The sequence below is a fragment of the Ylistrum balloti genome, unplaced genomic scaffold, assembly GCF_031769215.1.
Source record: "Ylistrum balloti isolate Yb309-2 unplaced genomic scaffold, AGI_CSIRO_Ybal_v1 Utg370662, whole genome shotgun sequence".
Taxonomy (NCBI): Eukaryota; Metazoa; Mollusca; class Bivalvia; order Pectinida; family Pectinidae; genus Ylistrum; species Ylistrum balloti.
This window is the reverse complement of record NW_026782401.1, coordinates 415,764-442,068: the sequence shown is the minus strand read 5'-3', so window position 1 is coordinate 442,068 and position 26,305 is coordinate 415,764. Positions and strand designations below refer to the sequence as shown.

Sequence of the window (26,305 nt, the reverse complement as noted above, 5' to 3'; positions counted from 1 at the left end):
AGATATATTTACTGTGATTTTATTTTTATTTTTTTTTCATAACTATGTTGATATGGTAAAATTTTAGATTATCTTTAAGGATGTATATAAGTATTCCACTTTACCTTGGATTCTTACAAACTATATTTAAAGACAAAATTGAATAATTTCATAACTACCAAAAGTGTATATATTCACTTAACATGGCATTTCTTCTTTAATTTTCCTACTGAGGGTGTTAGAAAAAAAGTAACCCTGAAGTTATGTAATTCATTCCATGGTATGAAATTATTAAGATTTACAAAAATATACGGCATTTGTGTATTACTACGTAAAATGAACACCTCCTACCCTTCACCTGCCTTAGCTGATGCTTTATGCTTTTAGAAATGAAAGGCGTGCCTTGAAAATGTAATGACGGCTAATATTTAAAACCCCATTACACATATCGAATAGCGAATCACACGCCACACTTGTGAGGCGTTAAGCAAAAAGAGGTCGTTGAAAGGTTTATTTTATACTATGTAAAGATTGATAAGTTATTCTCTTCCGCCTTGTTGACTCTCCCTAGGCAACAGAAAATGAAGGGGGGTAATCCATTTACATCTGTTACCGTAAAATACTTCAAATTGAGAAATAAGTCCACATTTATTCACTCTTCGTGAATGCCAATAATGTAGACTTACTACATATCCCTATTCAAATATACAAATATTTAGACGTCCTGACTCCGTTTTGAGAATTTGTCAGGATTACAACAGAACCTAACGTGCAAGGGCAAATACTTAATAGCCATGAATATAATATAAAATCGGTATATCCCAGCAGAATGAATCGAAACTCATAAACGCTTTTATGTTAAATTATCCACAGCAAATCCAAAGAAGATACAATGTAACATTATGTCTGGTAAGATACACATACATCACTTTAATGTGAACTGACATAAGCCTTCCCTTAAACGGTTTACTTAGGAGACAATTTTCCCACCCCAATAAACTAGACTCTATTGTAAGTATGTTTAAAATGATAGGTTTAGCGACATACGTGTACAGTGAGGAATAATAGATATATCAGACAGATGAATACCGTTCAAAATATTTTGGTAAATTGGTTTTTAGTATCCCTTATTTCATGACCTATGGCTAATGCTATTTTTATCCGTTCAGAAAAAATACTTGTATTAAAAATTGCAATATGTAATTCGTTATCGACTTTAACATTTAACAGTCACAATCTTATTAATGATATCATTAGTTCCTTGCTCTAACATCTACATGAAATATGTAAAAGTTGTAGAAAGCGAAATACCTTGAAATTGAGGGATAGATTTTACATGAAATAGTTATTAATCAGTAATGACATTGTTAATTACCCGGAGCGAGTCAAAAATATAGATGTAAATATACGAGAATCGCGGTAATAAAGCCTAATCTGGAGATACAAAAAGCGTGTTACAGGATCTTTTTAACTCATTATTGTTCTTCTTTAAATGTTCTTGGTAACTTTAACGTTGTCACGCTGTGAACTGAATGACGTTTTGGCATGATAGTCTGCGCTTTATTGCTACCTTGTCCAATCTCTAGTTGCCCTGAAGTTCTATAAATCTGATTTTATCAATAACATTAATTTATCGACTAAAATCTAGACAGTTTTTTCGATGGCCTCTTAACAAACTGAAAACGTACCGACATGATGTGTTCATAGGTAATATGAACATGGTGCGGTACACTGGTTCAGCTTCAGTATTGTTTGTAGATTCTTGACTGCTGTTCCCGACCTCTCACTCAAGAATGCCTTCAATATCTATGAAAGCGAACGAAGAATGGGCTATATTTAAATTCATTCTGAGAACCCAATAAATGTCAAAATCTGCAATTTGTTTTCTCCTTATGTCGCCAACGTTACTATTTCCTTCAAATTCCAAAGAACGTCAATTATTTAGTATCCTACGTCCCCACTTTTTCTGCAGTTGGCGTTGACAGCTCGCGACGCGCAACCATAATATTCCTTCCTTCTTCTATATGGTTCCTAAAGAAGCTTCTATCGATTATTTAGCGCTTGGTTTGTACCGTATCTCAATGTAGAATGAACAAACTGGCATTACAGAATGACGGATTGGCGGCAGAGACGTTCGCCAAATGGAAGAGACGAATTTTCCCCGGATTATTCATTACACACAAGTGCTTGTCTTGAAGCTATATTAAAGATTCACCACGATCCCGTCTTTTTTCCAATTGATTCGACTTTAATCATTTGGAAATTCTGAGATAACAGTATTATTGATATTTTCATGTCTGTGTTTCCTACGCCTATCCCGTCTAATCTTATTGAACATAATTTCGAAAATAGTTAAAAGAAAAAACATACACTAATTTTCAAATAATGAAAAACATCCAGCAACAACAATGTTGTACATTGTAGTTTTATATTATAAAACAATTCATCTTTTGCAGTTTTTGGTTCTTTTTTTTTTTTTTTTTTTCTATTTCATATTAAGATATATACACCATGCAGTTGTTTATCGATAACAAGATACATTAGTGGGGTTTTCGCCTTTAATGATAATGACAAACTAGGGATTAAGAACAGATATTTACTAGTCCAGTGGAAAATGCGATGAATGGACACGCCAATACTACCGGGTATACGAGTCATTCTGTAACCGAATTAATGTCTCTGAGACTGATTACATCTCTACGGGGTCATAACTATACTAACAATATCTAATTTACATATACATTGTTGAGGTCACTTTGAAGGCTAAGTTTATGCCCTTCGATGTAGCTCGTGATGCAGATTACCCATATTTCCAATGTTTTTATTCCGACCCATAGCATCCATAAAAACTGCAGTATTTAATCCAACTGGTATTTTCGAAATCTCCCTTCGGACTTTACTTTAAACCACTAGCTCTGTTTCCTATAGTTAAGTGTGGTTGTTTATCATTCCATATTTCCCCTTGGGACAACGCGATTCGATTAAATACGATATTTTCATTTCTTTTCAATTAGTCCAGGTGACGTAGTTAGACACTGAAGTACTTCCAATGAGGAGTGCACGTTATATTAGCGATTGACGGCCTCATTGGAAAGTTCCGACTTCTTACTAATTGTTTTATGAGGTTTTAGTATTGTTACACAAAGACTAGATTTTCCATCAAATGCTTTTTGTACGGAACAGTGCGTGAATATAAAACTTCACAGTGAAAACCACTGAGGATTTTTCAATTTTATTTTAAATCTCGTAACAAATAAATTAAAAGTTTTAGTTCCGATTTGGGACTTTTTTTGTTATATATGAGAGTAATGCGATTCTAAATCTAGTTGTAATGTTAAAATTTATTACAGAAAACATTAATTGCATGTAAAATCGCATTTTGTCCCTGATTATATTTGCAGTACGTTAACATTCCATTTGCATATGTTTGCTGCTAATTCTCTTTCAACAAAACACTGGAAATTTTAATATTATGTTTATTCATGAATACCTAGTATTTTAATCTCATTCAAAGAATAATTTGACAACATCTACAAGATTGGTAATTAATACAGAATATCTTACATCACATGCTTAATACCTAGTATTTGAACATCATAGTTGTATTGTCAATCCTTCTTTACTGTGGTTTTATTCTCGAAATAATATAAATCATGTAATTATTAATTTACAGAAAGCTAGCACGTGTAAATATAGATAAAAATACAATATTCATAAAAAGTTTATGTCTGCCTTAAAATGAATCGTAATCAACACTTCTGTTTAAAAAAATAAATTTGTGTCACTGAACGATATTCGTGTTCGCATGCACTGATTTCTTTTTCATTGTTAACAAATTGCAGGTTGTTGCTCTGGAAATAGAGTACTATATAATTACTGTCATTTTTAGAAAATATATCATTTTATTTCATTTTAAATTATTCGGGTAACAACAAAATTTGTGGTGACGTAATAACAGGTGATGATTACAAAGGCCAAAATGTCAGACAATATCAAATATCAAATACCTATATATAACTGTGAGATATTATAATGACAATATTCGATAAGAAATGAGAACGTTTGAAATTATAAATGTTTCTTATGTGTAAATTTAAAAAAAGAAAAAATTACATTCTTCCAGTAACAATTTCAAACAATTTCTCTTTCAACGTAAATGTTGGATTTTAAGAGGTTTAAACGACGGCAAACTACAAGGTTTATACATATATAATTAAATAACATTTAACATTAGGCATCAACGTATTAACACTAAACATGGAATCATACTCATGGTTTTATTTCGAGCGTAATTCAGTGCTATTAAACTACGTAACCTACATTTCACAATCGATATTCAACAAATAATTATTATCTAGTTTCAATAGAATCGGGTGTTTACGGAGGTCAATTGAGGGTTAGACTCTAAATTCTCTAATTTCGTTTCGTCAATTGCACGTACGTGTCGAAATTTGCCTCATTCGTAGATGACACCTTCGGCTGGACGTTTACGATCCTATGGACACCTTGTCTTCCATTACCGGAAGTTTTACGGCACGATAATTGAAATTTTGTAATCTTCTTTCCACCAATATACTACAAAGTCATATAATTGTTAGATTTTACGACACGAGGAATTTTATTATCTCTCCCTCATTTACTGTTCTTTCAATCATTCTGGGACACAATGCCTAGTCACAGGTAGATATAGAAGCAACTCGTAGGCTTTAGTTAAATCCGGATCCGTTCATAAATAAATGTTTCTTTCCTTTGTCATATCTGTTTAATAGTTTTGCCATAACCATGCACATTGAGTGTTTCCACGACATACCAAACCAACATGTGCATTCTTTGCCACCTAGATCGTTATTATCTTGTGTCATATATTATAATTTCGTAGTGAGAATACCCTTACTTCAAATCGATAAATACAAATATTATCAGTTCTAAATACTTATCTCAACTTATTTGTTTATCTAAGTTGAAAGAGATATGTTTCAGACTTAACTATGACATTATAACTGGTATTATATAATGTTTTTATTTCGGTTATAATTTTTTTTTTTTTTTTTTTATATACATTTTTTTAATAAAAGCCCATTCTTGATAATATAAATATATGTATTGAGACGTCTGTATTTGTACCGTATGACTCGATGTTTTGGATATAGAAAGACTTCAACCAAAAATTTACTTTCATATTTTGCAGCATAATGTAAATATTAGTATTGTTTAGAGGATCAAAGTCCAAATAGATAGTTGTGAAGAAAACAATTTGCTTTATAAGCGAAACCAGATTACACACTTAAGGCTTAATAACGCATTATAAACTGTTTACTCTTAAGAATTAACCCTTTCCTGTTCGTGGAAAGACCTGCAATATTTAGTTACTGTGCATACACTTACAAATGGCACAGCCTTATTCTTAGAAGTAAAACGATATTAAGGGGAGTTAACTCATGGTCAATTACGTAATATCTCATAAAACAGGGAAAAAAACATGCGAAAAGTTATAACTCTGTGAAGTAAAAAAAAAGGCACGAATTAATCATAACGTAATAAGTAATGTATTAATTACTTCTGTCCAATTAACAAATTGTTCATAAATCAAGATTTTTGACTGAACGATGTCAGGCATCAATCTTACAGTTCAAGGATTCCTGTTTATCTATAGTATTTTTTACAATCAAGGAAGAGAGGGGAATAGCAAAAACTGAGACCAAACAGAAAGCTCGGGAATTCTTGTGTTTTTAAATAAAGGTTTATACATAAGTTGCAAGAAAGCCTTGTTGACTGAGATATGGCATTAGGTACATTCAGTATTCTGTGGGGTGAAGACATTCTTTTTTATATGACAGAGAACTCGTGAGAGATGATACCCGATACAAATGTTACGCACTAGAAAAGTCATGGAGCTTCAATGTGTGGGGGCCAAAATTTCTAAGCTTCTGTGTCTAATTTCATCTACGAACAATTCACACCCGCAGCCTGAGTGCTCCCGTCAACTGCCCCGACATAAAATAGTCCCATATATTCATCCCCTTGGACAGAAAATAACATTCTATACTCGACTTGCAAATGATATTGAGACAACTACAGAAAGTTGCTACAAATCTACGAAGTTGTTTATCAGGAAACGTTTCTAATTTTTTTTACGAACTTAATAGAACATTATCTTGTTTTTATGTTTTAGAAGTAAAAAGAAAGGTAAATTTTGAGTGTTGGTATCAGCTGTATGTTTTAATTATTTTTCACGACTGGAAAGAACATCGTCACTTCGTCAGTGTTGAGCGGTTGGTGTGATGCTCTTTGTATGTTTGTGATTTATACACCTTTTGGCGATGTTATTTCTCGCCCCTACCCCTGTCACACAAATCACCTAGTCCGCCACCCGTTACGTGGTGTGTGGCCCAGGCCCAGGACAGCACTTTTTTTATTCAAAGGGTTACTTTATAAACTTACAGAGCAAAAGGAAATCAAGTTATATTAGTGATATCGATTTATATTTACAGTCCATATATGAAACTTTTATAATTATGTTTTATATCATTATAGAAGTGTTCACTTACTGATCAAATTAATATGAACCGACCATTTAGAATAATAAAATTTGATCATATTGTTTGAGATATGACATTGTACTCTTACAGGTGGTTTCAGTTGCGAAACACAATGCTTGAACTATTTTGTCGCTTTGTTGGTAAAAGACTAAGCACCTGGCAAAACCACCGCACAATATTGTGCTGCTCCCCAAAAAATGTTCTTTCAATAAGTCTGGCCATGAAACATTAAACCTGTCAGAAACCCTCTGACATATCATAATATTGCAATGTGACACTCGACGAATCATATAACTCAGATATGAATTTAAAATGCCAAGGTTTATTTAACAGATGTGATCAAACCAGAGAGATAGGCAATGTGACACATTCAGTCAGCATATATGTAAATTTTAACACGAGCATCTTCAGAAAATACTATTAATCACGATATATGAATTATATATATCTAAATATTTCGAGAAATATCACAGAAAATATTAACTTAGACTATTAACTATAGGATATTCACAAAACTGAAAGTAGGAAAAATATTTTAAGTTCGTTAATCTAAGAAAAAATTTTAACTTTCAAATTTTTCATTCTTTCTTTCCTGTCGTGATTTTATTCTTTCAACCAATGCAATAATATATATATAACTAATATTTGTTACTAAAGGCATGCAGTATAAAGTAAACCGGTATTGTCAAAGTCATGCGCTAAACAAAGGGAGGCAACTCCTACTATTTTCTGTATCCAATGAGTAAACAAAAATATTAAATTCGACAAAAATCATCAATATCTTGCCAGCAATGCGTTTAAGTATTTGCTGGATTTCTGTCAAAATGAAATATCTTATCGTGCATGTACATTCAAGGTTTCAAAGAGAGTAAAGAATATCATTGTTGTCCTATACTAACTAATATCGATTACGTTCTATGGTTTTTCGGTACATTTTACTCACATCACTTTATAAGAAATTCAAAAATACATTCTAGTGTTGACATTTTATATTAATTATTAGATATCATTGGAACAGCATATACGACGTGCATACTCTCTGGATATTATTTGAATATTTTGATAATTTAGTATCGTAATTAGATGATGAATATATATGTACTTGAACTCTGCGAGAAATTAAACGGGATATAGTAATCTAATCACTTTCAAAATACTGACAAATCTAAGTCACGAACCCGTACAATTTTTTATTCTCTATTTTGTATGATTGTTTTTTATTTTTTTAATTATTTATATTTAGGAGTTCTACATCTTCACAACGTTAAAATCATTTCAAGTTCAAAATTTAGAAATCCATTCTAATCTATTAACATTTTGAAAGTAGCATGTGGACATATGGTCAAGGCATTAAAAAGTACTCTGAATAAATACCAGGCATACAATAAAAAAGGAACTATTTATAAAACATTATACAAGGAATTAACGAAAAAAATATTTTGAATATTTTACTGACACTTGTTCATCGATCATTCTTTTGAAATAGGTTTTATGTGCCGCCTTTTCAATAATTTTCTTTATAACTTTGAATAAAAACGGATTTAGAATCCAGTCATGCTTTCTCAACGTCAACATTTTCCGGACAACAATGATGCTTATTAAGGAAAAAATAATTTGGATTGAAAATATTTGATAACCTTAAAACGTGTCTTTTGTAACAAAGATATTGTGATTTCATTGTTTGAGAGCGAATAAACAGGCTCCTGATCCTTTTGGTGCCGATGGCCATTAAATAGTCTGCCCAAAGAACCATCAACAGGGGATGACTAGAAGGGCGGAGGAATATTCTCTATGTAGTATCTGTGATTGACCTTTCCGAATATTCCGGTCGATAGATTTTTATAGTTTAGCATTCAATAAAATATCAGATGTGTTTAAGCCAGTATCGCGAACGGCTCTCATTCTTTACAGTGATTTCAATTCTAAATATCTCGTAATTCAGTTAACTTGTCACACAAGGTCTATCAATATTATGCCATTATCTTAAGCTTGTCGTCGACCTATCAAACGTCACACATCTGTTATTGCTTATTTCAATCATGTAACCAGATTAAAAAGTAATCTTATATATCATTTTTAAGTCAGTTATTTAAGATTGCAGTTATATATTATTAAACATTTCAATTATTTATTTAATTTTTCATGAACATATCGATTTAAATTATTTATTTAAATTTCTATGAACATATTGATTTAAATTATCTATTTATATCTTTATGAACATATTGATTTTTGAAGTATTAATTGATTATTTTTACTAACATATATTTAAATTATCTATTGTTATGTTTGAATTAATGTATGATATTCTAGAAAATGACAAGAGAGTTGAATGTAAGCAAGCCGAATCAAACAGAAATTTTATTATAACGGAATATAAACTTGATGTAAATATAGAATCAACGCACGTACCAATAAAATAACAAGGAATACTACTTGTAGTTGTAGTTACGGTTATACAATTTTAAACTCTGGAATTTCCTCAAAAAGTCTCAAAAATAGTTTCAGAAATGTAGATTATTTAACTGGTTAGTTGTGCGTATGTATGCTATGACATGGCATAATATATGTATATATGTTACCTCTAGCAAATTTAAATGAAAAACAATTGTTACAATACGTATTCACTTAAATCTGATACAATACTTTATCAATTTCAGAACCACAGTTGATTGACAATAAAACCATGGTTTTCTTCACTCTAATACCGTAAGTAGAAATACCATAATGATTATTCAACTTATTGAGTTAATGAGTAACTCCCTTCCGTAAAACCCATACTCATTGAATTATTTTCAAATAATTATTGTTTCAAATAATGCTCAAATAATATTTCTTCAATTGTTGTGATTATTACTGATTTTTTTAACGTTTATCAGCTGAATTTTCTATCGAAAAGCAGCTGTAGCATTTGGTCTATATTCGTCTGTCCACTTCAGTATATTTATATATTAATTAATTCAGCTGTGAAAAGTATATTTCAGACTTCTTTTACCTTTTAGCCAAATTGATATCTACCTTAGCGTATTATCTTGATTTTAAACAATTATTTCGAAATATATATATCTTATTAATGAAGTAATAGCAACAGTACGGACAAGCTAATTGTCAAAATTTCGGGGCAACTTATCCCTTTATCAAGACATAAATATTACATGAATTACATCACCTACACAGAACATAAAACAAATACAAGGTTATAAGTCTAAATCGAGAGCGGTGGTGTAAATTTAGGTGTCTCTCTAATCCCTTCGGCCGATGGACGCCGAAGGCCCTTTATAGTGAACAAAAAACCATCACAAGTTGTTGTACGTAAGATGGTGACTAAACTATCAGAAATGTGTTATATTAATCTCGGTATGTTTTGGCACTCTAGACACTGAGCGTATATATCAATTTATCAAATACAAACATGTCAAAATATAAAAATTCAAAAAAATACAGTTGAAAGTAACAGGATGTGTTCTGGTATATATCAGTTGTAAGGAAAAGGTACGATAATTATACCAACACAAATAAAAATTATCATGAAACTTGAACATCTTTTCTTAATCGACTATAAATGAAAAAATATGAAATTCAGCCGACTATTATCGTTTATAAAACCATAGCCTCCGTACATTAACTATTCCAACATGAACTAATTTCAAAATGATTAAAGAAATATTTACCTGAAATTTACAATCTAAAGAAATAATCACGATATTCATCTCGCTTTTAAAATATCTGAGATCTGAGATTTCGACATTTCGTCTACATGAGACCCACATGGTAGATTCCATGCCTTTGATGTTGCCGAAATAATATGTATTGATAGAAAGGCTCCAACGAGAGGAGACATGAAAACTGAAGTGTTTAAGCAAAGTCAAACTCCATCTGAGACCAGTGACAATAACCCCAGTATTTTGATGATACATTTACGACCGTACTTGCCTGTGAAGACCATTAAATTGTTAAGAGTTTTACTACAGTTCGATGTTTGGTCCGTTGGAAGTGGTGTTTCTGTTATTTGAGAAGGAGTGTTAAACGTTTCAGAAAATATATATGTTTCGCTTTGCCTTTACTAATGTGTGTGGTTCTCCCATCACATCTGCACAAATTTTGAAGTACTTACAGGAGAAATGTTAATGCCGATATACCAGAGCTGTAGTAGTCGCTTAGACACTATCATTAGTAAACATTAAGATAGGTGTTCTATATATGAAAAAGATGAACTTTTGCATTTAGTGGAATTCGTAAAAATGTGTGTCAAACTTATGGTTCCATGGCAATAATGAACATCAACAAGGTTTACAAAAATGTGATATTATTGAAAACAGATTTGCGCGACTAAAAATAAAGTAGCTTTTCTGTAATTTTTTAAATGAAATGGCATTCTAAACGTCAGCGTAAAATGAAAAAAAAAATCATAAATATTTGCATTTTTTGTGTGATGATAACCTCCTATAAATTTTGCGACATACACTAAAATGATATATGATAATTATTTAATTATCCTTACCGTAATCAATAAGAAAACGCATCATTAACTTAAGGCTGATTAGATAATCTGTCAAATGTTATCTTCTTTCAGGAATTTACAGACCAACGGGAGATAACTCCTGAATTAGAGAACTACGAAAGGATTAGACAAGTAGTAAACACATGCCACGGTTCTCAAGGTTTCAATTTTTATCACAAGGCGTTCCATTTTGTAATTTCATCATCATTTAATCAATGTACATAAGAAAATGTACTTTTAACAGAAGATAATAATAATAAATTACGCAATAAAATGCATGATTTATACTTAATTTGTTTTTGCAATGAAACATAACCTAGATCTTACTCATTAGAATTGAAACAGCGTTAATGATTGTTGCAGATCATGGTGTAGGTCGTTGATGAAATATTTAAATTAAAACATCGACAAACCCTATTACAGTAAAAGTGCACAAAACTGTCCCCAATAATCAACTTAATCAATTACTAAACACATAGATCAATGAAATTATTTACACTTCAGACGTTTGGAATATCGAAGTATTTTTTGTGTTTTAACGGAAGTTGACTCACTCAACGAAACTCATTACTGTCTTCATTAAAATCGATAAATGGTTGAAATAGTTAATTTAGAAGGTACATTTCCTGGTTGACCTACTTTAGATAAGCAATCATATAAACAATATGATTTCCGTTTTTATTGACAAGTTAGCTGTAAAAATACAAGTGTATATCACTGTATCGATTATTTACTTGTTCGTGATTATTAATATCTTAATCAACCAGCTTCTCCATTTACATTTTAACACTAATTTTGTTATTCAATATGCATCTAGGATGTGTATCTTTTATTTGGACCGATCGACTGACTAGGGAATTGATACTTAGACGGTATCACTAATCAAGGTCATGCATAATCAATGAAGCTATCGTGATCCTGTTATTAGCCTTCGGGAAAGCTGGCGACATTAAACTGGATCATACAGACGTTACAGTGACCAGTAACTACACAGGCGATGTGTAAGGTGTATGGTTAATGTTGTCTACATATACACTAACACTTATATGGTATAATGACACCTATTAGCAATCTACACTTATATATCTATCTACTGGCGATAGTAAACATTAGTCTTAATGTATTAGAAAGCTGAGTAATTTATTCGTCTACATCTTCTTTTCCTTTTTTGTTCTATCACGAGTGAGAGTTAGAGTATCTTTCATATTAAAATCATTTACCTTCTATATATGTATATTGGTTTATTTTGAAATTGTTGTTCTTGATTTCGATATATATACAATATATACATTTACGAAGTTCCTGTAAATGTCCACTCTCATACTTTTTTATCTGTTCACGTGTCTGGGAATCTGTGTTATTATAGTGTTATTACATGCATTTGACTACATTTGTGTAAGATTATAACAAGTAAATAACAAACAACACAAACATTGATTTCAATACCCGTTGTTTGTTACAAATGTTTGTTTCTATTAAATTTCATAAACGATTATTTTTTTCTTATTATTTATATCTGTGTATTTCATAATTGTTAACTACTATCAGATATATATTGGTATGTGTAAAAGGTAAATATCTTATGTTAACACTGCGTGTGTTTAGTACAATCCGTTGGACAGAAACTATTCTAAGCAATTTCACGTTATGATTAATCATTGTAACAGTTGATGTCGTATGACAACTCATCAGTTACACCGTTTTCATCATTCAGGTGTAAATACCACAAGATAGTTCATTTTCTGGCATCCGCATGACAAATACTAAAAATAATAAAATATTCTTGACATACCACGGTTTTAAATTTCAATATACTCAAGGAACCGGCGGAATGATGTAGCTTTACTCATTATTTTGCTCTACTGAATCAAATTCTAACCCTGTACTTCATGAGAAGTGGGCTTTATTACAAAAAACATCGGTAGGCATTAGGATATACTAGGTGACTCAAAGCAATGTGAGAATATAGCTAAATTACATGTTATAGTATTCAAAATGAATGTGTAATGCCGGCGAAAAATATGAAAATGTTATTAAAATTAATTAATAAAATTTTGTTTATTTATTTATTATTATTATTTCTTTTTTAATTTTTACTTTATTTCATTTTTATATTGTGGAGATGTCATCGGTATATCTAACATTGGACATTAATTTTGAGAATTCAAACCCGCCCGAGACATCAAGATTAAGGCCCGATGTCAGAAAAAGAACGTTGTTATTTTAAATGATAAATTTCAAGATTGAATTTAGCGTTACTTTCAAGTATTGGAAGTTTTGTTTTTATTATGACGTTGAGGAAGAACGTTCTATCAGATACATTGTACACACACGGTGACATATGAGTTGAATTTGATCTAAACAATTTGTCTGACAATTATTTGAAGGAAAGAATGAGATTCTTAATACTTTGGTATTGTACATTTATATTGATCTCTGTCGTATATATATTTTCCCCTTTATCTGTGACATATACATTAATCTAGTTTTACTTTCAAACGTGAAATATGCAATAAATAACCGCATAGGTTTTTTTGACGCAAAATTACCTTATGAAGCATTTTATATATTAGATTGTTATTTCTAAACTGTTTGAAATAAAATTTTCAGATGTTTACCGGACGACCTTCAGTCAAATGACCTTATTTTTATATAACCTCTATTTACAGCTGTTCTATATTCTACGAAAAAAGAATTCATTTTATGTATCCATGATATTTTGTTATGCTTATTTTTAATCCCGAGCCCAATCTGCATCATTTTTATGTTCTAAATGTTACCGAACCCCAGTAATTTAATGCAGCTTTACAGATAAACAGTTATTAAGAACTATCATCAAGTGTGCACCATCTAGTAAAGAGTGAGGTGCGGATGCAAAATTTATATATTGTCTTTTGAAATTGCCTGAATTCTATTTTCCTTAATTTAATATAATGATTTAAGGTTTCGGAATTACTCTCTATTTAACTGATACCATAAGTAAAACGTCAAAGAAATACTGTACGCGATGTTGTTGATTATATAATAAAACTTAAAAGGAAGGTTTATTTGACTGTATTACAGTACATATATCCACTAATTCTTAATAATTATATAACTCTTTTCGGATGCTATCATATTAAATTGGCATTCTTGTAATTTTTTTTCTTTGAAGGTTATCGTTATTTGTAAAAGTTGTCAGTATTTTATTGTACCAATGTTTCACTACGGTCGTTTTTATTCAATTAATTATCTCTCTATTTTATTTATCGTTCAATGAAGCAATTTAATTTAGTTACAGACAATTTATGGTATAATCACGAAATTGAACCCGTGAAATTAAGTTCTTGTTTTAAAGTATTGTACATTTTTGTATGTTTTATATTACATAAAGCATTTCCTATCAACTTTGTACCACGTGATTTTACTTATAATTTCAAATATCTTAATGAACTGTTGTTTTACCTATGTATTCTATTTCGTGTTTTGAATTTATGTTTCACCAGAATTATATAAACTCAATGTTCAAATCATGAAACCTCACACACACACACACACACACACACACACACACACACACACACACACACACACACACACACACACACACACACACACACACACACACACACACACACATATATATATATATACATATATACATATTGTTTTCAAGTTGTAGAGTGTAGTAGAAGTATTAAAATGATACAAGTAGACGAGTTTAGACATCAATAATACAAATTTAAACACGCAAACATTTATAACAAAATATTACGTAATATTGCACATAGTTCATGTCGATGTTCTGCAGTGTGTCCGGCATTAAATACGACACTTATATGCTTACATAAATCATGAAGCTGTTTTTGTGACATTGATATATCAGACGAGCTCTCCTTGTCAAACATCACCATGCCTATTTTGGTCAGTCAATCGTCAACTAAGATATAATTTGGTATTCCGACTGAACAACAATATATAAACGCAACTATAGCTTATAACTATAACTTAACGATAGAAATCGCGATGTTTGAATGAAAACCCATACTAAATTAAAAATAGAGCAACAACTCAAACATTGTTCTGATATATATATATATTACATACATTGAATATCGGGCCCCTTAATGACGTAATATGTAAATGTATCATTTCCTACCTTATTCGTAAAGATACATTATCAAAATATGAACCGAAATGTAATCATAAATACATGTTTTTATTCCTCAACCTAATGTTTACCTAAATATCATCAAATGAATATAATAACGGAATTTTTAAACTCTGTCTACTGTGTGATCTTACCTCCTGGAAGTTCCCGTGGTGCCTCAGTGAGTGATGAAGTCATGTTTCTAGTTTAGAGTTATCCTTCTTTGACCGTTATCCGTAACAAAACACATTCTCCATGAAAAGAACACAAATATAATCCAAGGCAAGATGTATACACATTTGAAACTCCAAAAGGTATTCCATTTCCTTAAGTGCAGGTAGAAATGCCATTCCCATTTTAGAATTCTGAAAAGAAAAGCAGTCTTATAAATATTACTAGAATTTTTTTAAGGAAATTATACTCAGGACGCACAACAAAAATACACCGACAAACACAAGTTAGGATTAATAAACAACTGTATGTAAAATGTGCATTAATTGGTGTTAAGATGCGGTAATTGTTACAATAATTCCTTCAATTATCAACTAGCTTACCGTGGTAAAAAATACACAATGGTAAGATCCTGCCTGGGAGGACATTGGTTTTGCCTTGCTATGCTTTTGAACAAATCTCTCTTCAAAGATGATATTCTTACGTTTTTTAACAAACTGCTTTCCACTGCAGAAATTTTAAGTGCATCCTTAAACTGTGTAAACACTTGTAATTGCTTCCAGAAAATATTAAGTTTTACGACGATGACTTTTTGATCATAAAATGTACTCAATTTCAGCCATAAACTCCATCTAATTCTGTGTTTGGATTCATTTGTGTAATATTAATTATATTGCAGTTATGGGAGTTAAAAAATCTACACCCATTAATATTTTTCATATGAAAATGTCAAAAGAAAGCTTGGCACAAAAGAAAGTGACTAATTCGCCGCAAGGCAGAAATACTTTTATGTTAAATCTTTTTATCGTGGAATTTATTAGCACACACCATATCATGAAATAGTGAAACGGATTATTTTACACACATTGTTATATATTACTGGTGGATTTTGATTCTGTGACATATAAGTAATATCTTGTTGTTTTCTGATGTTCATAATAAAACCATCCATGTGCTCCTGAAAACAGGTGTCATATGGATTGAATTTAGCAGATAATGGAAACATATCAGCGCTCCGCATGTTATTCTGATTTCGTTATGAATTTATTGTCATATCATCATTATTTTCACCATATATCTTCTTATTGTTGTCATTGAATTATCTTTAATGGGGACAAAGCATTGCTAAACCGCTCTTAATGTTTCCCATGCTTGTTTCCATGTTCCCACATGTTAGAAAGAAAATAGAAATGAAACATTTTTAATGTTTTATGTCATATGTATTCACTCGAATCACATAACAATTTTTATGTGTCGGAAAAAAAGAAATACAATAGGACGTTGGCCTACTTTAGTTCCATATTCTGTACTACTTTATCCGCGTTTGTCTAATTAAAGATCGTAATGGGTATTTTTTTTATCTCTGTGTATCTCTTGTCTAATAAAACATTAAACGCACAGGCTTGAAAATTTACTTTACATGGCGATTGGTAATAAAAATCACAAACAGTACTACAAGCTATACATTCCAGAAACACCTTTTTTTTTCTTTTTGTTTTGGTTAAAAAGGTAAATAAAATTCGAGACATTTTACATTTCTTGAAAATTGCTTCATTTGGTTATGTAGTAATTAATTACAAGACAAATGTGATTCGAGGTTTCATTTACTAGAAACACTATACAGCACCTGAACATTCCAGGTCAGAATAAAAGTTAGAAATATGGACAATGTCCATCTCTATTACAACATATAATCATAAATTATGTTGTTTGTTGTAACATCTCTAACATAGATCGATACTATTCGTTAAGCTGGATATCATTTATCTTACAATATTTGAAGAAATCCCTTCACGTTTCCAACAAAATAATCTACTGGGCATTATTTTCGTCCATGTTGGATGTAAAATTAGAAGTGGAACACAAGCTTCCTTAACATGCGTCATACAGTTTGTTCAAATCAGTTAGATGACTAAAGGTGACTTTATATTCCTAGATTTGCTTCAGGTGTCAAAATGTTTCGAGGCATCATGATTACTTGGAATGTGCTGATATGCTTCAAACGACTTTAATGATTTACAATGATTTTTCAGGAAATAGAAAACCACCTTGGTGGACTGAATGAGGCTCTCCGTTTCACGTTGGAGGCTATCATTGTCTTACATTTTATTTATGATTTACAACCTTGCCTAGGATAAGAAAATATGATATTCAATGAAACTGTGATTAAAGCGTTATCGTGGTCATGGGATCTTTATGAGTTTGAGAACGAGTTAGTGACTCCAACAAATGCCACAGCGTTCTGAGATGATATGAAGAAACTCTTTGACACTGCTACAGTAAAAGCCAGAAATAGTCATCTTTCACAACGGAGTGAGATTTTATCACAGTAATCTACATGGCGCTACAGTGCTACATATCTTTATTTTTTCTGTAGGAATGATTTGGCGTATGAGCTTTCAAATTATAAACATTAGGCCCACCTGGCTTTTTGCAAATCGTTGAAATGACCCCTGTTGGGATGATTTTTGTTGCTGATCGCTTGATGTTGTCAGGAATGCTTAAGAGCCGAAGGTGGGCCACAGTAGACCGTCATAATTTCGCTGATAGGAATACCTCCACCTTCGAAACTGTGCTACCTATCGTAATTTTTCGTCAAGTAGATACCCATTTCACGGGGGTAACGTCCTCACGTGCAGAGCAGCATAAAGTGCATGACCTACATTGGTAATTGGAAATACTTCCTACTCAAATTAGGTTATTTCATAGAAGGATTGTGTAATCAGCTTAGAGATTTATGCCAAAACCCGAAGCAACTATAAAAAAAATATTTTTGGTGTAGCCTGGAATATATTAAAACGCATAAAGAGTCAGATGTTAAAGCAGTTTAGCTTTAATCGCCTGATGTTCCCAAATTGTAAATTTTATTTGTTTTACTTAAAACAATGCTAGCAAACACTGACCCTGAAAAATCAATTGTACATTTGTATCACACGAGTATGTGAGTTTACTTCGTGTTGTTAGGAATCAATGGTAAGCTGACAATAATGTAAAAGATATTTTGTTAATTATAATTACGAGTTAATAACTACTTGTGTTTATAGATGTTTCATTAAACATCTCCCTTTATATCTTTACGTTCATTTGAAATGTATATAAACCAAATTACCAGGGCCAAAGGCGTGGGACTGTGACTCGGAATTATTGTACTTGCCCCGTATTATATCTCTATAACCACGCGGAGTTTTATAAAAATAAGCAAATCTATATGATCTCTGCTTTAAGTTGCAATCCTGATATTGGCTGTGGTCATGTTTTAATCTATTTAATATACTTTGTTCCTAAAATTACAACTTAATTCTGTGAAATCTTTCGAATATTTTAAGGATTATATAAGACTGGGTCTAATACTTTGCCCATCTATATCGACTACACATGTATAATGGCCAAATTGATTTTTTACTGACATTCTAGATTCTAGGCTATCATCATTATTGACAAGACCTTGAAGATATTATATTGTAATTCTAGATGTGCAACTAACTGGTGTTATTGATTTATGTGTCTACGTACGATCCTGTAGGATTGTATAGCTAAGTTAGTATTCCAATATATCTAACGTAATTGTTTCTTAGAAGCCTTATCTATTTTTATTCACCTTTATGAATAAAAGCAAATATTTGTGAAGTGGTCTATAACATACATACACATTACATTTTATGATAAAATGCATTTTTTATACTGTGGTTCCTTTACCATTACGTTCAGTTTTTAAGGAAAAATGTCTCCGTTTCAGTACATACACTTGTAAGTTGTAAAATGAAATTTAGAACTAACCAGAAACAGCGATGGCAAACATGCAAGGAAACGTAGCAGCAGAGAAAGGACATGTAACAATTTTACTGGGTAGTTTATTAATGTTAGTTTCTCAGGATCTGGTAAGCTGATTCAATTATCAATCCGACTGTTAAAATGGCCGAGAGGATCTATATTTTCTTGTCTTTCATGATAATAGTATATTACGTAAGTCAGAAATCCGTTCTCTTCACTTGCTGGGAATTTGAAATTTCATATTCTTGGTTTGGTATCCTGTTTTAGGTTTGGTGTCATGTTTTAGGTTTGGTGTCATGTTGGTATAACGTTTTAGGTTTGGTGTCAAGGTTTAGGTTTGGTATAATGTTTTAGGCTTGGAATCATGTTTTAGGATTTGGTATAACGTTTTAGGTTTGGCATCATGTTCTAGGATTTGTTTCATGTTTAAGGTTTGGTAAAATGTTTTAGGTTTGGTATTATGTTATAGGTTTGGTGTCATGTTTTAGGTTTGGTGTAATGAGCTAGGTTTGGTATCCTGTTTTAGGTTTGGTATTCTGTTTTAGGTTTGGTGTCATGTTTTAGGTTTGGAATCATGTTTTAGATTTGGTGTCAAGTTTTAGGTTAGGTGTCATGTTTTAGGTTTGGTGTAATGAGCTAGGTTTGGTATCCTGTTTTAGGTTTGGTATCCTGTTTTAGGTTTGGTGTCATGTTTTAGGTTTGGTGTCAAGGTTTAGGTTTGGTAAAATGTTTTAGGTTTGGTATAACGTTTTAGGTTTGGAATCATGTTCTAGGATTTGTTTCATGTTTAAGGTTTGGTAAAATGTTTTAGGTTTGGTATTATGTTATAGGTTTGGTGTCATGTTTTAGGTTAGGTGTCATGTTTTAGGTTTGGTGTCATGTTTTAGGTTTGGTGTCATGTTTTAGGTTTGGAATCATGTTTTAGGTTTGATGTCAAGTTTTAGGTTAGGTGCCATGTTTTAGGTTTGGTACCATGTTTTAGGTTTGGTAAAATGTTGTAGGTTTGGTATAATGTTTTAGGCTTGGAATCATGTTCTAGAATTTGTTTCATGTTTAATGTTTGGTAAAATGTTTTAGGTTAGGTGTCATGTTTTAGGTTTGGTGTAATGTGCTAGGTTTGGTATAACGTTTTAGGTTTGGTATCATGTGCTAGGATTTGTGTCATGTTTTAGGTTTGGTATAACGTTTTAGGTTTGGTGTTATGTTTTAGGTTTGGTATAACGTTTTAGGTTTAGTGTCCTGTCTTAGGTTTGGTATCATGTCTTAAGCTTAGTATTATGTTTAAGGTTTGGTGTCATGTTTTAGGTTTGGTGTCATGTTTAAGGTTTGGTATTATGTTTTAGGTTTGGTGTCCTGTTTTAGGTTTGGTGTCATGTTTTAGGTTTGGTGTCATGTTTTATGTTTGGTATAACGTTTTAGGTTTGGTGTCCTGTTTTAGGTTTGGTGTCATGTTTTACGTTTGGTGTCATGTTTTTGGTTTGGTGTCATGTTTTACGTTTGGTATATATTTAAGATTTGGTATCATGTTTTTTTTTTCATTTTTTGTTTAGTACCATGTACATGTTTTAATGTTAGAAACATGTTTTAGGGTTGGTACCATGTTATAGGATTGGCGGCATGTTTTAGGTTTGTTGTCAAGTTTTAGGTTTGGTACCATGTTTTAGGTTTGGTACCATGTTTTAGGTTTGGTGTCATGTTTTAGGTTTAGTACCATGTTTTAGGTTTGGTACCATGTTTTAGGTTTGGTACCATGTTTTAGGTTTGGTATAACGTTTTAGGTTTGGTACCATGTTTTAGGTTTGGTACCATGTTTTAGGTTTGGTATAACGTTTTAGGTTTGGTACCATGTTTTAGGTTTGGTGTCATGTTTTAGGTTTGGTACCATGTTTTAGGTTTGGTATAACGTTTTAGGTTTGGTACCATGTTTTAGGTTTGGTACCATGTTTTAGGTTTGGTACCATGTTTTAGGTTTGGTACCATGTTTTAGGTTTGGTGTCATGTTTTAGGTTTGGTGTCATGTTTTAGGTTTGGTACCATGTTTTAGGTTTGGTACCATGTTTTAGGTTTGGTGTCATGTTTTAGGTTTGGTACCATGTTTTAGGTTTGGTACCATGTTTTAGGTTTGGTACCATGTTTTAGGTTTGGTACCATGTTTTAGGTTTGGTATAACGTTTTAGGTTTGGTACCATGTTTTAGGTTTGGTACCATGTTTTAGGTTTGGTACCATGTTTTAGGTTTGGTACCATGTTTTAGGTTTGGTACCATGTTTTAGGTTTGGTATAACGTTTTAGGTTTGGTACCATGTTTTAGGTTTGGTACCATGTTTTAGGTTTGGTACCATGTTTTAGGTTTGGTACCATGTTTTAGGTTTGGTATAACGTTTTAGGTTTGGTACCATGTTTTAGGTTTGGTATAACGTTTTAGGTTTGGTACCATGTTTTAGGTTTGGTGTCATGTTTTAGGTTTGGTACCATGTTTTAGGTTTGGTACCATGTTTTAGGTTTGGTATAACGTTTTAGGTTTGGTACCATGTTTTAGGTTTGGTGTCATGTTTTAGGTTTAGTAATATATTTCAGTTTACGATTTAGGTTTGGTATCATGTTTTGGATTCATACATGTCATTTATGTTTAGTCGTGTCATTGATTACTGTTTATTCTATTATGAAATGTAATTATATATGGAATGTCTCTATTAGTATACAATACATATCATATTGAACAGTTGCTTTTAATCTCCACATTCATCGCAATATCAAAATTAGTCATAAAAATCTCACATTTTGGCCTCGTGTTTGAGGTATACACATCACATATTGCAAAGTGCAAATGCGGATTATATTGATTGATATTACTTAATATCCTATATCACCGATTTTATCATATCATTTCAGCGTTTTATTCAGAAGCACTTCAATAATTCAATGTTCGGCTCTTTGATTACTCTGGAGTATTGGTAAAATATGTATTTATCCTTTTGATCAATGACTAATTTGAAAGATATTATTTTCAAATTATTAATTGACATCATAGAAATTGCTTCTGCGAGAAAGTGAAATTCTATGGAATTTTAAATGCTCGTTCAATTTTGGCTTTAAAGCAATATTCAGTTTTTATTCCAAAATTGAGCCTAACAGACAATTAGCCTCGGCTACCAAATGTCTTGTTGATGGCATTTTGTTGAAAGCGATGAAACGTAATATATTTCGACAAAAAAATGTTATTCATAAGAGCAATTAAAATGAAACCATAATTAAATATTTTCATTATTTAAAAAGATCATTGCGTTGGTAAGAGTGAACGGTTAAAGCTGCATCAGAAATTTGATTTTGTTTTAATTTAAACTGTAACATAAAATACCTTATCAATGATAGGTTGTTAGTATTTTACTGCTACCACAGTATCCATACACCATCCAAATATACCACACTTTTAACATTAGATTGCTGTACATGCAACACATCCTCAACAGAAACTTACAAAATTTGCCACACCAACAATATGCAATATTAAACCGTCAAATGCAATGTAAAAGCAAAACAAGTCACGAATAAGTTTAACCTTTGTTACATAATTCAATTAAAATGGTATGATGTGTTCTTATGTTACTTGGCAATTAGTAACAAGATTGATGTAGTCATATAAGTTCCTGAAATATATTTCAAAATGCATTCAAATCACATAAAAGCATTGGACATGCGTCTTTTAATTACCGGAAAGTGTGCTTCACTACAAAGTGGAAAACCTGCCTGTGAACTAGATGTTGTTTTTGTGAACTGGACGGCATCGTTTCGTGATGTAAACGACTGAAGCCTTGTCTGTCAGAGATAACATTAGCTAAGGAAATGTATCTTTGCATGTGTTGAGGACGATATAAAACTTAATGATAACAGAAATAATATTTTTCAGAACAGCAAAATGTCACGACAATTAATGTCCTGCAGTTGGAAAATTATTCTTTTATTGTATCATTTGACAGCATTTGACATCATCTGACGGATGATAAAAAGGAAAAGCCTTATCCGGAACCTTTCCATTTGTTGGATTTAATCAACTGTTATAATTAACACCAATAGGAAAAAGATAATGTACATTAATAACCCACCTAAATTAACCAAAGATGAAAAAGAGCCAAGCTTGATTAAAGAACCATACGAATTTGTTTGATGGTCATAAAATATCGGATACAGAAGGTAGATATGTTTCCAGCAAATCTAAAATGCTAGATCATTATACAATATCATACCTAAAGCTATAAACCTCTGCCTTGCCTGATAAACACATTTTATTGTATGAGATGAAATACGTTATACTTAAGTATGTGTATGGTTCCTAAGTTAAATTAAGGAATAAGTGAGACCGTCATAAAAATGAAGTAAAAATATGTGGAACAGGGTCATAAAGCATTGACGAACGAGGAGAAATATCCCGACCTGGGACGAAGATATATTTAAGGTTCGGGCACCCATTAGAAAGCACCATAAAACATAGCTACAAAGAGCAGGGGTCTACCTTTAGATGGTATGTCAAGATAAAACCGTAAATGTAATAGAACCAACTAAAATGAAAACTAACTTGATTCCGAAGGAGTCAATAAAATGTTATTTACATGTAATTTAGAACCGTATATGATTAGCCCCAGACCTACCGGATTGTAAAATCTATCGTATGTCGCCGTATGAGTTCCCTTTATTATAATCGTAAGTATATATAAGTTAACCTTGGCGATGTTTCTAACGTTAATAAAAAATACATTTCGCAATGCATAGTTGTACCTTAGATAACACCTATTTTTAAAATGATTCTTATTCTCAACCAAACTTTGTAAAACTTGTCTCAACACATGAAATATACACACAATTCCATATCATCTTTATAACAAATAATATATATGCTTATCATATATTCTTTTTAAATATTGTTGGCAATTAATCTCAAATCAATATATGATATTGCTGTGAAATATTTTATCAATTCATACTGGAAAAATGAAAGAAGAAAATTGATAAAATTAATGTTTTATAATAATTATTATTATTATTATAAAAGCATTATGAAAATGGCAATCGTTCAGAAATTATTAATAATAATATTAATCTTATGTTTTAAAAGGCATGTACATATTGGTTTTCTTCCTTCTAAAACGTTTTTAGTCTATTAAATTCATGCAACATAACTAAAAGCTAATATATATATATATTTCATTTTTTTTCCATTTTTACGAATATTCAAAATTGGAATGGATTGTTTAAAAAAATTTGAAATGGAAAGTATAAGCTATCGAATGTGTAGTAACAACTCCGGAATTCACAGTAAAGATTTAGAGATGATAAGAATATCAATATTATTCACAAAAAATGCATTGCTAGTTTAAAATTTTGATTTTGTTGAAATTATGTTATCCTTCAAATGATAAACTTCCATAAAAATATATTGGATAGGGAGTAATTTTTACTGTCAAAAGTTGTGCACTAAATTTTGTCAAATGAATATTTATGGAGATCTTTATTACAGTATGATTTTAATTTACACATTAAACAAATATAATATTTAGTTATATTTTGAATAAATTCATATCATTCACTTGTCAGTTTCAATAGTAGAAAACCTCTTATATAACTTCCAATTCCCCTAAGCCTTCATCATATTGATTCTAGATACGATCGAAAAGTGTGGTCATAAATCGTAAACATAATAGAATCGCTGTCCTGTCTACGGTATCGATTTCTTTTCTCTTTTTTTTATTTATTTTTTTCTTTCTTTCCTTTTTTATATCCAACCTGAATTAGTGTTTTTGTGTTTTACTTGACGTTGATATCGTGTCTTTAAACAGAGACCAATTTTTTTTTTGTTTTTTTTTTTTGTTAGACATCAAACTCATTGTGTATTGATATGTTAAGAATTCAATAACATAACGCTTGATTTGATGTATTCTTGCATATACATACATATTCATATTTTGTACGTTCATGCTGATTTCTAAAGCTGGATGATCAAAGTTATATTACCCGACGAAAACATATGGGTTTTTTTTCCATTCGATGTTCTTAAAAAGGAAAAAAATGACGATATATGTTTTTCGAGGAAAACAGTTCATTGTTAAAAAATGTGTTGGAGAAATATTATTGGTAAAAAAGATATGATGGACAGCACTCCACAAAGACTGTACAAAAGAAACACAACTTAATAGCACATTTTAATACAAATTTAGATAAGATCATTTGTATAGAAGAGCCATATAATGAATCTAACTGCATCATACAGCTGTTTCGTCCTTCTAAAAGTGGTCAGTGATGCTAAAGGCCTAAATTCGAAGTCTAGAATGCGACTAATGAAAAAAGTGAGCAGGTGCACTAGCCCTATAATTCAATAAATTTCGTAATTCTTATGTAGAGAGTTATCCCTAAAATGTCTTTTGAAATGAACATCACATTCAAAACGAGTTGTTATAAAACATTAAGAAGCCAAATCCGAAAAGCTTTATGAAATATATGTTGATTTTCACATATGGATTGATGGAAATGCTTAAAAGATATTACTTACAATCGATAAGATATGTTTCCAGTATCAGTAACACTTTGGCTAAATTTGCTGGAATTAGAAATGCTTCTAAACAATCCACCAAGCTGTCCCCATTGCATGCCTTTGTTTTACTAATTCTCCAAGTAACATCCAAGACAATATAAATATGGTGACTATAGGGTATTGTCATATAAAATTCTGTTTTGTTGATTTTTAATGTTGTGAGCATCAATGCTTTTCTCATATAAACGGTCCTAAAAACCTGCGAGTAGGGACATAAACTCAATCTGTTTTCCATCCAGAGGGACATATATTTAGCGAAGCCGCTTGTGAACCCGGCTAAGAGACAGGTGCATCCATGGTTGCCGTAGTATATACCTAGAAGGACAATTTTTGACCAATTATTTTCATAAAATTTTACCTGCCTATATTAAGAATTTGTTGATATAAAGATAATGATTTTGTTGTGCTTTGCCCAATCCTAAAGCGTTACGATACAATGAATGGCCGCCTTAACAGATGCCAATCTAAGCCAAGTTAAGTGTAGGTTTATGACTACCGGAGTGATACTGTCTCGTACGAGTCGTGTGACGGACAGCTACCTCGCTTTGTTTCAAAAGCGGCCGAAAAGATATTTTCCTCGGCTCTGAACAACGTAAAACTTTACGAGAATTCTAGTTCGTAAAATACCGGTCA

General features: G+C 31.4%; 1 long non-coding RNA gene across 2 annotated transcripts in view; it reads right to left on the bottom strand.

Annotated features, from left to right (window-relative positions):
- The window catches only part of LOC132557354 (uncharacterized), an 85,120-nt gene that overhangs the window by 39,881 nt on the left and 18,934 nt on the right, over positions 1-26,305 (bottom strand). For both annotated transcript variants that reach the window (XR_009554505.1, XR_009554504.1), the window contains exon 2: positions 15,304-15,513. This is a non-coding gene — a long non-coding RNA (uncharacterized LOC132557354). The remainder of the gene's footprint in view (positions 1-15,303; positions 15,514-26,305) is intronic.